The 18,191-nt window shown below is 39.1% G+C and overlaps 1 protein-coding gene across 2 annotated transcripts in view; it reads left to right on the top strand.

Moving 5' to 3' along the window:
• The first annotated feature begins 17,412 nt into the window (after window positions 1-17,412).
• The window catches only part of macf1b (microtubule actin crosslinking factor 1b), a 47,166-nt gene continuing 46,387 nt past the window's right edge, over window positions 17,413-18,191 (top strand). The window contains exon 1 of one of the 2 annotated variants that reach the window (XM_061916393.1): window positions 17,413-17,891. The gene's annotated coding sequence lies outside the window, so the exon portion shown is untranslated. Of the gene's footprint in view, window positions 18,072-18,191 lie in introns of both variants that reach the window. The other variant, XM_061916392.1, reaches the window with a different exon arrangement.

Below are 18,191 nucleotides of genomic sequence, written 5' to 3'. Positions count from 1 at the left end.
TGGCGAAGAGAGTGACAATAAAGTAGTTTGTGTTTACTTTTGTGATTAGGGCTATATAAGTAAACTTATAAATGATTGATTGACTTCAAGTTGCTTTTTTTCAACTTTAGCACCGTATTACATTTTACTAAAGATGAGAATTATTGCTCTTTTAAGGAACTTGATAAGTAGAGATGTCCGATAATGGCTTTTTAGCCCATATCCGATAATCCGATATTGTCCAACTCTTAATTACGGATTCTGATATCAACCAATACCGATATATACAGTCGTGGAATTAACTCATTATTATGCCTAATTTTGTTGTGATGCCCCGCTGGATGCATTAAACAATGTAGCAAGGTTTTCCAAAATAAATCAACTCAAGTTATGGAAAAAAATGCCACAAAGTGCATTATTTTTTTAAACATGCCTCAAAACAGCAGCTTGGCTTTTGGACATGCTCTCCCAGAGAGAGCACGAGGAGGTTGGGCTGGGAGGGGTAGCGGGGGGTGTATATTGTAGCCTCCCGGAAGAGTTAGTGCTGCAAGGGTTCTGGGTATTTGTTCTGTTGTGTTTATGTTGTGTTACGGTGCGGATGTTCTCCCGAAATGTGTTTATCATTCTTATTTGGTGTGGGTTCACAGTGTAGCGCATATTTGTAACAGTGTTGAAGTTTTTTTATACAGCCACCCTCAGTGTGACCTGTATGGCTGTTGACCAAGTATGCATTGCATTCCCTTGTGTGTGTGAAAAGCAGTAGATATTATGTGTTTGGGCTGGCACGCAAAGGCAGTGCATTTAAAGTTTACTGGCGCTGTGTACACAGCGGCGTTATAAAAGTAAACAATTTTACTCTTTGAAAACAATACCGATAATTTTGAACCCGATACCGATAATTTCCGATATTACATTTTAAAGCATTTATCGGAAGATAATATCGTCAGTCCGATATTATCGGACATCTCTATTGATAAGCCATTCTTTTCAAAAAGCCATATATATATAATTTTTTATTTTTTTAAATAAACTTTTGTTTTCTTTTGTTTTTGTCAGGAAACTATCATTATTATTCATCCATCCATCCATTTTCTACCGCGTGTTCCTTGTGGGGTCACAGAGGGTGCTGGAGCCTATCTCAGCTGCATTCGGGTGGAAGGCGGGGTACACCCTGGACAAGTCGTCAACTCATCGCAGACTATCATTAGTATCACTTATAAAATAAATTGTGTATCCGAATAATATCAATGTATACCCACAATATCGGTGTGAAATATTTTTAACTGTTGACTAAAGTTTTATTTTTGTTTTAATTTTAAACAATGGTGTCATATTCCTGTACTATTTTGAATGTTACCTTACCTAAAAAAAACACTTTGTAGCACCACCGCATTTTAAGAATACATAAAAAAATACACAATAAGGTAAGAACATATTGTATATAGGTTATGTATTAAAATGGAAAAAAATAGGTAGAATAAAAAAGGGAAAATATTAGATAGTGAATACAAAATTGCACTTCCCTACCTGGCCTGAACTAGATTTCATATTCATATCAGAATGAGAACCAGAATCCGAATGCTTAAACGTTTTCTTTGACTCATTTTGTAGCTTGGTCGCCATGTGGGTGGCACGGTTGCCATGTGGGTGGCATGCACATGCTGCGTGTGGATTAGTTTAGATTTCTCAATGTGACAGGTCTCCAGCCGTCATTGTGTGGGTTGCAGTGACCATCGATGCAAGACGCATTGTAACAAGTTTGACTCTTGTTTATTGTTAATAAACATGTTTTGGTTCCAGTCGGTCGCGCCAATTTCTAGCACGACCTCTTTTCCGGCTGGTCTCGGCGTGCCTTTTGGTGGCCGGTGGCTGCGTCTTCCGCGGGGGCTCATCTTCCTCTGGGTCGTTCTCGTCGTCTTCGTCGCCGGGTGTTTCCTCTCCAACTTCTGCCACAATTGCTCCTCATTCTCCCCTTTTATGCCGCAGCAGAAGATGCAGGGATTGAGAGCAGGGGTGTCGTTCACGCACCTGACTCTGATGGCTGCAGTGTCGCTCCAGGCGTGCCCCGCCTCTCCGCTCGGCTGCATGCTCCACCTCCTGGCCGCCATCTTGGGCAGGACCGCTGTTTGTCCTAGCCTGCTTGTCGGCTCCGTCTCTCCACACTCAATTAATAGAATAATCGATAGCTGCAGCTTTAATGCAAAGAATAAGGATTATTTTACAGTAAATATTATTTTAACTAAGACAGACGAGGCCGGCTACAGAGCTTCTTTCAAGTCCTGCAGGGTGTCTTCTATACCAGGGGTGTCTAAAGGGCAGCCCAGGGTGCATTTTTGGCTCGCAGCTCGAATGACACGTTGTCAGGAAAAAAATTAATATAATATTGAAAAAACATTTTGTAATAGAAAAAAAAATGAAAATGTTATACTTTGGAAAAGTTAAGGGTTGTTTTGATATGTATTTTTAGATGTCATAAACAGACATTATGTATTATAATTTGGTGTCAGGTGGGCTTCACGGTGGCAGAGGGGTTAGTGCGTCTGCCTCAAAATACGAAGTTCCTGCAGTCCTGGGTTCAAATCCAGGCTCGGGATCTTTCTGTGTGGAGTTTGCATGTTCTCCCCGTGAATGCGTGGGTTCCCCCCGGGTACTCCGGCTTCCTCCCACTTCCAAAAGACATGCACCTGGGGATAGGTTGATTGGCAACACTAAACTGGCCCTAGTGTGTGAATGTGAGTGTGAATGTTGTCTGTCTATTTGTGTTGGCCCTGCGATAAGGTGGCGACTTGTCCAGGGTGTACCCTGCTTTCCGCCCGATTGTAGCTGAGATAGGCGCCAGCGCCCCCCGCGACCCCGAAAGGGAATAAGCGGTAGAAAATGGATGGATGGAATTTGGTGTCAGCTTTGTGTTATAAGTGACATATTGTTCAGTTTTTCCCATTACGTTAGGTCTTTTTCCTATTTAAGTTTTTTTTATTTTTACAATTTCTTGACAAAAAGATAGTTGCTGCAATTTGGACACCCTAATTTGACTATTAATTGTACACATTGTGAACAATGCAGACACTCAGTCCTTTAATCATATGCAATGTCTGTTTTCATTATTTATTTATTTTGAATTTTTTTGAATACTTTGACTTTGCGTCTCTTGGCGTAACAAGTTCGGACCCCCTTGTTCTGCACACCACAGGGGAATCTGGCTTTTTGTGCTTGGTCCGGCGGGCCGAGTGGTTGGCAGCGGAGGCCCTCTGCACACATGAATGAGCAGAGTGAAAGGACATTCAACTCTGAGGGCATGACGAGGCAAAGGCGTAGCAAAAAGAAAAGGGGGAAGGTCCTGAGACCAGATTGTTGTCTTGATCACGACTGTCACATGGACATTGAGCAATGTTTTATCCAGCCAATTTACTGAGTCACATGAAATGCAACACAACATAAGACAAAATATATTGGCTTTGCAGAATTGGGCTGCATGCTTTAGAAGGAGACAAAAGGCTCAGAGATGTGTTGTGGAACCTCTGAGGTCACACAAAGTCCAATCTGCTCAGACTCACTTTGACATTTCAATCGGGGTGGGTACCAACGTTGGTACTTTTATAGGCACCGACCGATATCGATTCACGTAAAGTCAAAAAATGGTACAATATCTCGTGACGTCACGTCTGGTTGCAGACTAAACACCGATTAAACACTTGGCGAGGAAATAATCACTCAAGCAGCGCTCACAGCGAACTCAGCCGAACTGCCTTGAAGTAATGTTACTTTGTCCGATGCCAACAAACCATGTTTGCCTGATAGAAAACATTCGAACTAATGCTTCACTTTTCCAAACTTGGCGAGCTTGATGCAAATTTTATTGCTATGAGATACTGCCGGGGTCGGGCACCTTTTTGGCTGAGAGAGCCATGAAAGCCAAATATATATAGCTCGGTTGGTAGAATGGCCGTGCCAGCAACTTGAGGGTTGCAGGTTCGATTCCCGCTTCCCCCATCCTAGTCACTACCGTTGTGTCCTTGGGCAAGACACTTTACCCACCTGCTCCCAGTGCCACCCACACTGGTTTAAATGTAACGTAGATATTGGGTTTCACTATGTAAAGCGCTTTGAGTCACTAGAGAAAAGCGCTATATAAATATAATTCACAATCACAATTCACAATATTTAAAAAACGTATTTCCGTTAGAGCCATATTATATTTTGGTAATACTTTGATATGGGGAACATATTCACCATTAATTAGTTGCTTATTAACATGCAAATTTGTAACAAATTGGCTCTTAATTAGTAATTTTTAAGTACTTATTAATGCCTTTTTCTGCTTGGCCTTATTTTACAAGCAGTAAGCCATTAACTAAGAGTCTTCCCTTATAACCTCAGAATTATTGCTTATTAGTAACCCTAAATCTTATATGGTCCCCTAGTGTCCAAATAACGCTTAATTAAATCTTTGTTACTTAGAATATGTTCCCCATACTAAAGTGTTACCAATATTTTTTAACACTGAATACAACTAAATGTGCGCATTTTTAAGTTAGACCAACATTTTTAGAGTATAATAAGTCTCTTATTCTTTTTAATAACATTGTTATTCTAAAACTAACAAATAATAAATGAAATATTCTTACCATTAATGCGACTTCTTGGATTGATGGAATAAAACGCATGAGAATGTTTTTAATTTTGAACGTTATTTTTAACCCTGTGATTACCAGCGGAATCATTCATTACTTATCGTGTTAAGCAATGTCAGCTAAAATTTATCTGAGAGCCAAAAATTTTTTGTCATAGTTATCGTCAACGATCTTTTTTTTCTGATTAAAACGAGACAATAACTAAATGAAAAATAATTTACGTGGACTAAGACGATGACGAGGTGTATTGACATATATATATATATATATATATATATATAGACATATATATATATATATATTGACATATATATATATATATATATATATATATATATATATATATATATATATACATATAGTGTACTCCGCTTTCCGCCCGATTGTAGCTGAGATAGGCACCAGGGCCCCCCGCGACCCCAAAGGGAATAAACGGTAGAAAATGGATGGAGATATATATATATATATATATATATATATATATATATACAAATATATATATATATATATATATATATATATATATATATATTAGGGCTGTGAATCTTTGGGTGTCCCACTATTCGTTTCAATATCGATTCTTGGGGTCACGATTCGATAATATATTGATTTTTTTTATTCGATTCAAAAACGATATTTTTCCGATTCAAAACGATTCAATACATAGGATTTTAGCAGCATCTACCCCAGTCCGCTGACATGCCAGCAGAGTAGTAGATTTTTTTTTTTTTAAAAGCTTTTCTAATTGTAAAGGACAATGTTTTATCAACTTATTGCAATAATGTACATTTGTTTTAACTATTATATGGACCAAAAATTTGACTTATTTTATCTTTGTGAAAACATTGGACACAGTGTGTTGTCAAGCTTATGAGATGCGATGCAAGTGTAAGCCACTGTGACATTATTGTTCTTTTTTATTATTTTTATAAATGTCAAATGATAATGCCAATGAGGGATTTTTAATCACTGCTATGCTGAAATGATAAATAATATTGATACTGTTGTTGATAATATTCATTTTTGTTTCATTACTTTTGGTTTGTTCTGTGTCGTGTTTGTGTCTCCTCTCAATTGCTCTGTTTATTGCAGTTCTGAGTGTTGCTGGGTCAGGTTTGGTTTTGGAATTGGATTGCGTGGTTATGGTATTGCTGTGTAGCGGTTTGTTGGATTGATAAAAAAATAAATAAATAAATAAAAATTAAAAATAAATCGATTTTTTTAAAAATGGGAATCGATTCTGAATCGCACAACGTAAACGATTCGATTCGTATTCGAATCGATTTTTTCCCACACCCCTAATATATATATATATATCTATGTAGCCTGGGCCCTGGCCAAGTATTTTGTTAACCCAATGCAACCCCCCAGTCAAAAAGTTTGGGGACCACTATTGAAAAAGATCAAATTTTTAACATTGTTAGGGGAAAAACACCGATTCAATGTGAAAAGTCCGCAATGAACAAATTGAACTTTTGCGCACGAATGTTGGTCAAATTACGAATTGTTCAACTTCAGGAAGAAGAAGTCATTAGCTAAATGTACAGTGGTGGATTGTCAGAGTTTTAGTGTACGATAATAAATGCGAAGTGGCTACTTTGATCTTTAGTCAGAGCGTGTAAAATCTATGCTTTTGATGCTTCGACCACCACCAGCCCCGCACCTTTGTCATGATAATGATATTAGTCTGCTGCGCTGTCTGGACCTCAGGGACTCGTTAGGTAGCAGCGTGAATGAGGACATCCCTGAGACCCAAATACTGATATCCTTGTCTAATACACAAGAGAGGAGCTCACACCTGCTTCTATTCACAAGACTTGCACTGACACATCCTACTGTGAGATGCTTTCTACCATCAACTATAACCTTGAACTATAAAGTATAAGCGAAACCAAAGAAAACAATCCATTTTCTGGATTGCAATGATTACCATGAGTTGAGTTGGGGTGGGGGGGTAGTCTGCGGTCTGTGGTCCCGACATCTGCGGTCCAAGATTTCTCATTGTATCCCATTGGGTTGAGTTTTTTCTTGGCCTAATGCGGGATCGGAGTCAAGGATGTCGTTATGGCATGTTCAGCCCTTTGAGACATTTGTGATTAAGGACTATATAAGTAAACTTTATTTGATTGATTGATTGATTGATTGATTGATTGATTGGTTGACTGATTGTCCGTATTCATATTTCCTTGTGGAGGCCAACTCGCTCTTATCTGGCAACTGACAGCTGAGTGCTGTCAACCATTGTCCTGCGAGCATGAAAGCCGACCCAGAAAGCCGATCAGTTCGCTTGTGGGTGGTTTAAAGATATAGGCTTCTAACTGAATAAACATTTTCCACTTCCCGCGACTGTTTGACTTGTCTTCGTTCAATAGAACATTATTTTTGGACGTTAAAAAGCGCAAGGGACGAAAACTTCCTTTTGAAAAAGTGCAAGGGACAAACTACGTCCGTGGATGTGAGTCCACGAACTTCTCAGAGGCTCTTTTAAATTGAAAATACATAACCGATTCGTTGTTGCGAGTTGTTGTTTTTTTTTCATGTAAGTTGTCCGTTCTGCCTGTATGTGCACTCCACCTACTGGACTGGAGCCAGAGTGACAAAAAAACAGTGTGGAAAATTTCACAGCAAAGTTGTTTCTGCATGTACATTATCTGCAGAATGCTTAGTTTTTTATTGGGCTGCGTGATGTCACTGCAAAAACATGGGGATGTGATATTTTTTGGGGGAATTCTTACAATGGAAACATAATCCAAGTAATATTATGATCGGCATGTCAGAATGATTTCAGACTAGTGCTTGTTTGTGAAATAGGTTCAGTTATTTCAAATGTAGCATTAGCACAATTCAATAAATTAGTCACAACGACGACTCCGTGTTAAACCATATTAACTCTTATGTTAGTCCTTAAAGGCCTACTGAAAGCCACTACTACCGACCACGCAGTCTAATAGTTTATATATCAATGATGAAATATTAACATTGCAACACATGCCAATACGGCTGGTTTGGTTTACTAAATTACAATTTTAAATTTCCCGCGGAGTTTCTTGTTGAAAACCTCGTGGAATGATGACGTCTCGGATTGTAGCGGACTTATTTGCCCAGCACCACACATGGCTAAAAGTAGTCTCTTTTCATCCCATAATTACACAGTAATTTGGACATCTGTGTCGCTGAATCTTTTGCAATTTGTCCTGTTAATAATGGAGACTACAAAGAATAATGCTGTTGGTGGAAAGCGGTGGATTGCAGCTGCCTTTAGCAACCGAAACACAGCCGGTGTTTCTTTGTTTGTTGAGAAGCTTTAACACGGTCAAGCGAACATGTTTCTTCTCTACCAGCAAGTTTTTGGATGGGAAAAGTGTAATATTAAGTCGGCTCTTACCGGAGACTTGAGTGGATTATGGGACCTCATCCTGCAGCTCAAAAAGGCAGCTGTGATCTTGGCTCCTCGGCTTCTATGAGAGACACTGGCGTTCACCGCAGCCATCCGACTTTCAGGTATGACTTTACAATCTCACTAAAACACTAATAAAACAATAAGCAGGTAAGGGATCTTCCAGAATTATCGTAGTAAATGTGTCTAATTACATCTGAAACGCTGCCTGGTTTTCTTTTTATTTTTTTATTTTTTTCTAGTACTTCACTCTAAACGTCCTCATCCACGAATCTCAAATTAATGGGGAAATTGTCACTTTCTCGGTCGGAATAGCTCTTGCTGCTGGAGGCTATTATTATAAACAATGTGAGGATGTGAGGAGCCCTACAACCCGTGACGTCACGCGCACATCGTCTGCTACTTCCGGTACAGGCAAGGCTTTTTTGTTAGCGACCAAATGTTGCGAACTTTATCGTCGATGTTCTCTACAAAATCCTTTCAGCAAAAATATGGCAATATCGCGAAATGATCAAGTATGACACATAGAATGGACCTGCTATTCCCGTTTAAATAAGACAATCTCATTTCAGTAGGCCTTTAAGCCAGTTTTCCAGCCCATGACAAATGTTAGTATAAAGGCTCCCTGTCTTCGGATCTCGTTTGCATGCAGCATATGCCCCACATTAGCCTAAATACACAATAGGTATATAGCAACTTGCAAATAGGTGTCGTCATGGGTGTCACAGATCATACTTTATCATCCTCTTTTTTTTTGTCATGCTCCTAGTGACTGCTACTTGTTGTTCATTGGACTGCTAGTGTCTTCCTTACAGACCATTTGGCTCAAAGAATACAGATGGTAAACATGTTGCATAAACATTATTATGTGGTTTCTCTCTACCTTTTAAAATGTATTTAATTCCAAAGAACTTAGGGTAGTCTTTCCAGATTTTAATGCCCTACATTATGCAATACAGCATCAAAACGCAGAACTGACAATTGGTTTGAACTGGTTAAATCCTGTTCTCAACCTTGACTTTGCTTTCCAGCGTTCAGTTAGCCCTAAAGGGTCAAGGTAACTCCTTTGGGATGTCCCACAGCCTTTCATTCACTCTTCTTGGAATGGCCTCTTTTGTATGCAATGAATAGTTTTGGTTCGACCCAAAGAATGAACCCCCTTCTTCATATCTGGTGAAGAGGACTAATTATCGTGTTCTGGGAGGACCATTGGAGTTTTAAATCGTGGAGGAAGGGCAAAACAGAGCGCGGAAAATGATTCTTTGTTTTGTTTGGCTCGGGTCATCAGTCGCATGGGAACTGAAATGAAATATTTGCTCTCAGTGGGTGCTACTTTGTCTCAAGTTGTATTATTGCTTCCCCCTAACTGTGTCTGCTTCATTATAGTAAACAATTTTACAAGATTATCACACTGATGATGAAGTACACACCGGTCAGATCAGTTCATCTTCTCGAAAACCTGGCATTACCTTGCTCACTCCTTGTACTCTGACACTCGTGTTGTCCCGATACCAATATGTTGGTACCGGTACCACAATGTATTTCCATACGTTTCGGTACTTTTTGGGTACTTTTATAGACAAAGGGGACCACAAATAATTGCATTATTGGCTTTATTTTAACAAAAAACTTACGGTATATCAAACTTATGTTTCCCATTGCAAGTTTGTCCTTAAATAAAATAGTGAACATTCAGAACAACTTGTCTTTTAGTAGTAAGTAAGAAAACAAAGGCTCTTAATTAGTCTGATATTGTGTCATTTATCATTCTATTATTTTGTCAACATTATTAAGGACAAGTGGTAGACAATTAACTATTAATCTACCTGTTCATTTACTGTTAATATCTGCTTACTTTCTCTCTTAACATGTTCTAGCTACACTTCTGTTGAAATGTAATAATCACTTATTCTTCTGTTTTTGATACTTTACATTAGTTTTGAAGTTTAGGTATCAATCCGATACCAAGTAGTTACAGGATCATACATAGGTCATATTCAAAGTCTTCAGGTGTCCATGGACATATTTCCTGAGTTTATAAATATAATATACTTTTTTTTTTCAAGTAAAAAAAAAATGTTGTGATGCTAAAAAATATCGATGTATCTTTACAGTGGATGTCAGGTGTGGATCCACCAATGGCATTTGGTGAGCTACGGTGTGTAGTGAAGCATGTTTAGCTATTCGTCGTCCTGCAGGGATGATACTTGTAGGAAATATGCTTTATTTGTCACCATGAAGACCAGGATTAGTGATTTAGAAGTAGCTAAAACACTGCCGATCAGGGCTGGATTTTAGCCGCTAGCTAGCTAGCCATGTCTTAAGGTGCTTAAGGTGCTTTCAGTGTTATAGCTTCATTTTTATCTATAGTTTTTAGGGCCAAAATGCGTCCGTTCTCCCTTTCACTATCTACACACTGTCTGCTTGTAAGTACTCAGTGGTTGTGCACTGCCGATCATGCTCCTCTGCTTGTAAAACCAGCAATGTCATGACGTGACCACGCGCCCTCATGCCCATAAAAAAATACAATAAAAGGGCGAACCGGTACTTTTCAAACAAAGTATAGTACCGTTTTTGATTGATTAGTACCACACTACTATACTAGTACTGGTATACCGTACAACCCTACTGCGATAGGAAGCATTTCATACCCCTCCGTTACGGCTGGTTATGGAGGATAACTCAACTAAACCAGTATATTTTAGGACTCTTGGGTCGGGTGGTGGTGGACCGGTACTTTTTAGAGGCGGTGTATAGTACCGAATATGATTCATTAGTATTGCGGTACTATACCATTATCGGTATACCGTACAACCCTATCTGACACCAGAGGTTATGATTGTGTGTGTGAGTTTATTTGTGATATTTATGTTTAGTAGAGAGTACTGTAAAATCATTCATTAAACAATGCAATATTTGTGCATTTAATGGAACTACTGTAAAAAAATAAAAATAAAGTTTTTGGCAAAATTAGGTTAATAATGAATGCTGGGTTCAAGGTGCCTCAGCACTGCAACTGTGGGGTTAGTCGCTAAATACATAAACTCACCAATGACCCAAATATAACTTTGTTTTTGTACACCATTCGTAGCCAAACTCTTCATGTGAAAGTCTGTTTTTTCTAAAAATGTCTGCCTTTCACTGAGGCGTTTGAGGTTCCAAAATCCCTGTTGGACCAAATTTTGCTGGATTTTGTACAGGTTCTACTCCTCACATGTTTGGCTAATTCAGTGTTTCTTAACCGTGGGGGGTAGTGAGAGTAGGGCTGGGCCATATATCGATATACTCGATATATCGCAGGTGCGATATAGAAAATGACTATATCGTGATATTCGAGTATACGTTCTCACGCGGTTGCTTTTGACTGCTGGCATTATACTGCAGGCTCTCCTCGCTCTTTCCTGTCTCTCCTTCTCACAGACAAGCAGGGGCACCTTCTTACACACGTCACATACTGTCACGTCATATGTCACATACCGATATACCCTCGCGGAGCAGACAGGTAGCAGCATGGGTAACGTTAGCTGTGATGCTAGCGCAGCCGTGCGAGTGGTAATATGAGAAAAAGAAGGTGCGAATCTGGTAACAAATGAAGGAAGAATTATTTCCCAAGAAAAAGAACAGGGGGTCCATCGTCTGGCGGTGGTTTGGCTTCAAATGGGAATATGTCGAACCGTAATTTGTCAAGTGTGGGGAAAAAGCATTGCAATAAAAAGTAGCACTACTACTAATATGTAGCATCATTTAAAAAGTCAGCTGCCAGAGAATGAAGAGTGCTTACTCCGCATGTCAACATCTCCATTCAGTGCCACACGCCCACACCATCAAAATGCAGAGGCAAACATTTCTAGATCAACACCGTATGAAAAAATAGTGATTTTTTTTTTTGTAGTTGAAATTTCCTTCTCTTCCCCAAATTTTAAAATGGGTATGTACATATTTATGCAGTATGAACGATAATGTTTTAATGTAGACAAAAAGAATCATCATACTGCTGCAATAAAAAGTAGCACTACTACTACTATGTAGCATCATTTAAAAAGTCAGCTGCTAGAGAATGAAGAGTGCTTACTCCGCATGTCAACATCTCCATTCAGTGCCACACGCCCACACCATCAAAATGCAAAGGCAAACATTTCCAGATCAACACCGTATGAAAAAATAGTGATTTTTTTTTTTTTTGTAGTTGTTATTTCCTTCTCTTCCCCAAATTGTAAAATGGGTCTGTACATATTAATGCAGTATGAACGATAATGTTTTAATGTAGACAAAAAGAATCATCATACTGCTGTGATTATATGTATCAAGTGTTCATTCAAGGCTAACGCACAATATCAAGATACATATGGTGTATCGCGATATGGCCTAAAAATATCGCAATACTTTTTTTTCTTTTTTCTTTGTCATGAAAAAGGGACGTTTTTGTCATGAAAAAGGGAGGTTTTTGTGGTTGGTGCACTAATTGTAAGTGTATATTGTGTTTTTTATGTTGATTTAATTAAAAAAAATAATAATAATTTAATATAAAAATAAAAATAATAATCCCAAAAATATATATATATACATTTTTTAATCGGGCCACGATTGATGTCAATCATTAAAAATATAATATTAATAAGACACTGAAGGCCGTGATGAATCTGTATACTTATGACCACAAACTGTAGATTAGGGGTGCTGAACCAAATGTAATTATGTCTGGATTGCGATTATTATTCATTCTGATAAAAACAAATTAATAATTTTTAAAAATCAATTAAAAAAAAGATTTATTTTTTATTTTTAAAAAGCAATTTTTTAGGCTTTTACTCGCATATATGTCTAATATCAGCAGCCAATAAATATTTTGTAACCTGTTTTGATAGGTTTTATTAGAATTTTCAATATATATATTCAGTTTGAATCAAGAAGTCATCCCAAGACTCGAATCGAATTGTGAAGTGTTGGAAGATTAACATTCCTACCGTATGTATTCACATGACTTATCAATGTTTCCAAAGTAATGGTTTTAGGAATAAAATACATGCGGTTCTCTTGTACTTCTATGCAATATAGTTTATGAAACCTCACAGTTGAAAAAGTAGTTGTATGTGCTTTAAACTGGAGATTCCATTGACTAACAAAATCTAAGTCAACTCATTAACCTTGTGAATTTGGTAGGAAGAAGAGAGTATCATGCATGTCGTGTTAATTGGAAAGAGTGTGGGTGTGCGGATTGTACGGTACAAGCATGCATGCATTTGTGGAATCAGTTGATTTGCTCCATTATTTGGCTGGCTGGAGAAACACAAGCAAGAGAATGAAAAAGGCAGGATTTGGGGCATAAAAGCTTCCGTTGAGTCACTTGTGAGTGCGCTTCTTTGTTTGTTTACAGTACGTGTGAAAATGTGTAAATAGTACTGTATAGAAGAATATTGTCATGATCCAAATCTAATTTCTACTTCCAATATATGGAGAGGAGTTTAGTCAGTCCCTCCAGGATTGTTTAGGCTTTTGCATGAATTCCCAACAACTTTTTCAGAAAGTTATGGCAAACGTTGCAATGTTTTGATGCTTTTCTTTTCAATAACATTGAACCAACTTGTGATTTTATGAAATTATTCTTAATGTTTTAAGAGCTTTTTGTTACTTAAACCAGAAAAAGCACATGATTTCAAAAACAATTTTAAAACTATGTTTTACTTGTTTTACACCACAAAGACTTAAAGGGGAACTGCACTTTTTTGAAGTTTTCACAATTTTTATGTGAGACAAGCACACACATTATTTTTTGTTTTAATGCACTCTAACTAGTAAGTAAATGCTGGAAAAAGTAATCTTACAAAAGAGTTCACTGAAGTTGCTCTATTCCTCCTATAAAGTGCTTAAAATAACTACCAAACACATCGTTCAACGTTTTATATACATGTTTATATGTAATGTAGTAACAGGTACAGTCATAATAACGTGTAATATTTATGTAATTTATTCATTTTAAGCATATGGTGTTACATTGATTTTAGAAACGCATCAGAACATTTGCTATTTCCTTCAACAACATCAATAATTACTACTAAATGCAGACTTTATGAGAGTCAACAAACATAAACATCACTTACTGTACAATGTCTGCTGTCACTGGGACGCCGACTGTTAGGATGTTGATATAGTCCCGTTTGGATGTAGGATGACTCATAATCCTTAAAAAGAAAAAAGGGGGGTGCAACCAAGTGTCTTTTCGGTACTTTTACCCCATTACCGGGTATAACTAGGATGTCATAGTGTACCAACTTCTCAGTTTATGTGGACTTCCTTTTCCTAGGAAGGTGAGAGACATGATTTATAATCTAGAATTAACTTTTAAGAGCTCTGAAGTGAGAAAGTAGCTCACCAGCAAATAATGTCAATACAGCAGCACTCTATTGTTAGCATTTATTTATTTACGTTTTTTTATGAGTAAGAATGCACTAAAAAAACATGTGTCCTTGACTTTCATAAGGATTGTGAATTATATTATTATTTTTTAGTAGACACAAGATGGCAGTTAAAGAACACACTGAGAGATCATTGTCAAATTGTAGTTTTAATTAATTATAATTAACAATTGCAAAAAAAACAACAATTATGGTAAAAGAAAGAAACACCACCAAAGGTTTCTTTATTGTTTACAGTGTGCTCGGTCGTCCGCAAGTTGCAGACATGTTTCGCTTGTATTATGCTTGAAAAGTGTATGTCAATCTTAAAAAAACAATTTGTGTTCCAACACTCGTTAAGAGTATTTGTGAACTGTTGAGAGCCAGTTTCCAAAAACAATTTGAAATGTGGACTCGTCACACCAAAGAACACTTTTATACTTTGCATCAGTCTATCGTAGATGAGCTTGGACCCAGCGAAGCCCACTGTGTTTCTGGGTGTTGTTGATAAATGGCTTTCACTTTGCATATTAGAGTTTTAACTTGCGCTTACAGATGTAGCGACAAACTGTAGTTACTGACATTGGTTTTCTGAAGTATTCCTGAGCCTATGTGGTGATATTCTTTACACACTGATGTCGCTTTTTGATGCAGTACCGCTGAGGGATCAAAGGTCACAGGCTTTGCCGCTTACGTGCAGTGATTTCTCCAGATTCTCTGAACCTTTTGATGATATTACATACTTTAGGTGGTGAAATCCCTAAATTCCTTGCAGTATTTCGTTGAGAAATGTTGTTCTTGATCTGATGGATAATTTGCTCATGCATTTAAAGTAACTTAAAAGTTAAAGTACCAATGATTGTCACACACACAGAAGGTGTGGTGAAATGTGTCCTCTGCATTCGACCCATCCCCTTAATCACCCCATGGGAAGTGAGGGGAGCAGTGGGCAGCAGCGGTGCCGCGCCCAGGAATAATTTATGGTGATTCAACCCCCAATTCCAACCCTTGATGCTGAGTGTCAAGCAGGGAGGTAATGGGTCCCATTTTTTATAGTCTTTGGTATGACTCGGCCGGGGTTTGAACTCCCAACCTACCGATCTGAGGGCGGAGACTCCAACAACTAAGCCATTGAGTAGGTTCACTAGGCCACTGAGTAGGTTATTTGTTTTTTTGTTGTTCACAAAGTGGTGTTTGTGAATGACTGAGCATTATATCCAACCATGGCACCCACCTGTTCCCATTTAGCCTGCAGCGAAGCAGGGTGTTGCCAGGACAGGTCTCGAATTCAGCGACAGGTGCGTAGACGGCCCACCTGGGCCTTTTTATCTGATCACCTGTCGCTATGTTATAAGCAGCAGCCAGGAGGAGAGACGGGCTTGGGGCTAGGAACCAGAGCGCGAGCGAGAACGAAAGAGAAAAAGACAATTGCTGGAAAGCAACTGAGAGACTTATTGAAAAATAAAACAATATTGTAACCCTGAAACTGGCTCTCATGTCAGTGCTTGGTGGTCTGAAGAACCCCCTGGAAGGCAAGCCCCACACTAACCAATAATAAATAAACAACTTCTTACCAACTTCTTGAACATAAAAATGCATGACAATATTTTATATTTTGAACGTTATTTTTAACACTGTGATTACAAGTGGAATTATTCATTATTTATCGTGTTAAGCAATGTCAGCTCAGATTCATCCGAGAGCCAGATGCAGTCATCAAAAGAGCCAGATCTGGCTCGCGAGCCATAGGTATCCTACCCCTGAGTTAGAGCTTTGAATGGTTGACCAAATATTTATTTTCCACCATTATTTACAAAAAAAATATTTAAAATTCTTACAATGTGAGTTCCTGGATTTTTTTTTCACATTCTGTCTCTCACAGTTGAAGTGTACCTATGATGGAAATTACAGACCTCTGTCATCATTTTAAGTGGGAGAACTTGCACCATCGGTGGCTGACTAAATACTTTTTCACCCCAATATATAATGTACAGGGCTTCACGGTGGCAGAGAGGTTAGTGCGTCTGCCTCACAATACGAAGTTCCTGCAGTCCTGGGTTCAAATCCAGGCTCGGGATCTTTCTGTGTGGAGTTTGCATGTTCTCCCTGTGACTGCGTGGGTTCCCTCCGGGTACTCCGGCTTCCTCCCACTTCCAAAGTGGTTGATTGGCAACACTAAATTGGCCCTAGTGTGTGAATGTGAGTGTGAATGTTGTCTGTCTATCTGTGTTGGCCCTGCGAGGAGGTGGCGACCTGTCCAGGGTGTACCCTGCCTTCCGCCCGATTGTAGCTGAGATAGGCGCCAGCGACCCCGAAAGGGAATAAGCGGTAGAAAATGGATGGAAGGGATGGATGGATATCATGTACTAAGACATGCCATCATTTCAAAGTACGGTGTCATTTTTATGCTTATCCAAGCTCAAAGCAGAGAAAACACTCATCTCCCAGTCTATTTTGTCTCCTTTGTTTATGGGCCAGGGTTACAATGGCTTTGAAACAGGTTGAAAAGTAATCTCAGATGTTGTGCAGTGATTAGTCCTCTTTCTTGCAGCTGGGAAAGACTCTTGCACTGCCTCTGAATGGAGACGGGGGGGGGGGGGGGGGTTGCAGGTTTGGGGGTGACTGCAGGCGTGGGTTGGTATCAGAGTGGGTGTGGGTCTCTTCTTTTGTAGCCTGCACTTCTCTCCTTCACCACAGAAAGGGGAAAGGGGCTGAGGCAGCTGTCACTTAACATGTGAATGTTTCGAGGGTGGCCCAAAGGGGGGTGTCTTTAGAAAAATCTTCCTTTTTTTTTTTTTTTTTGCCGCCCATGCACCCACCCTAGTTTTTAAGCTTTGCTCAAATCCAGGGGAGGGGCTTTGTCGAATGAGAAGGGGGAGAGGGAAGCTTAGTGAGGGTACAAGGGGGGCTCTTTGCCCACCGGCCAACCTGGTGCAGCAGGAGCAACCTGAGCAGCATCCGAGGCTGCGAGGATGACATCACCTTGTTGTCGGACGCACCTTTGACCTCCATGTATGAGCTGCTGTTGGCAGAGAGCTGTGGGAGTTCAACTCAACCGTTGGAATACATTGTGTCCGTTTTGGGCGCACCATCCCATCAGCGGCGCTAACAAGGAAGGAATTCCTCTATCTCGGCTCCCACAACAAAGAAGAAAGGGAGAGGAGGCGAGCCCGTGGGAGGAGAGGGGAGGGGAGAGGAGGAGGACATTGTTTCCCTGTGACTGTGGGCAACCAAAAAAAGCATGAGTTATCAGGACATGTGTGCGCTCGTGTTTAGAAAGTGTGTTTTTTATGTGAGCATGTGTGTGTCGAAGGGAGTATTGATGTGTTTGTGTGTGCACAGTCCTTAGTTTGGGGATGTTGGATCTGGGAGGCTCACTCAAAAGATGCTCAAACAAAGGTTTTTTTTTTTTTTTTTTTTTTTCTTCCTATTTGAATGCTGAATGGTGACTGGCTGGATTCCTTTACTCATGCTGTCGGTCCCGGCTTTAGGGTAAGTGTAGTTCACGTTAAGCGCCAAAAGTCCCAGTGAGGGAAATATTGGCAAGGAGGATGTTTGTGTTTGGACTTGGCTGCTCAAGTGGAATTGTGACTGATGGATTTTCGGTTCTGAATGAAAAAAAACAATTGCATCGTTCCTGCTAAACCATCGGAGTGTATTGATTTGTGTAATGTAAGTATGCATATATATATATAGATATATATATAGATATATATATACCATTAATTAGTTGCTTATTAACATGCAAATCAGTAACATATTGGCTCTTAATTACTCATTATTAAGTAATTA

This window comes from Nerophis ophidion, linkage group LG11 (assembly GCF_033978795.1).
Source record: "Nerophis ophidion isolate RoL-2023_Sa linkage group LG11, RoL_Noph_v1.0, whole genome shotgun sequence".
Lineage (NCBI taxonomy): Eukaryota > Metazoa > Chordata > Actinopteri > Syngnathiformes > Syngnathidae > Nerophis > Nerophis ophidion.
Note: the sequence above shows the minus strand (reverse complement) of the source record. Positions and strands in the feature narration are given on the sequence as shown.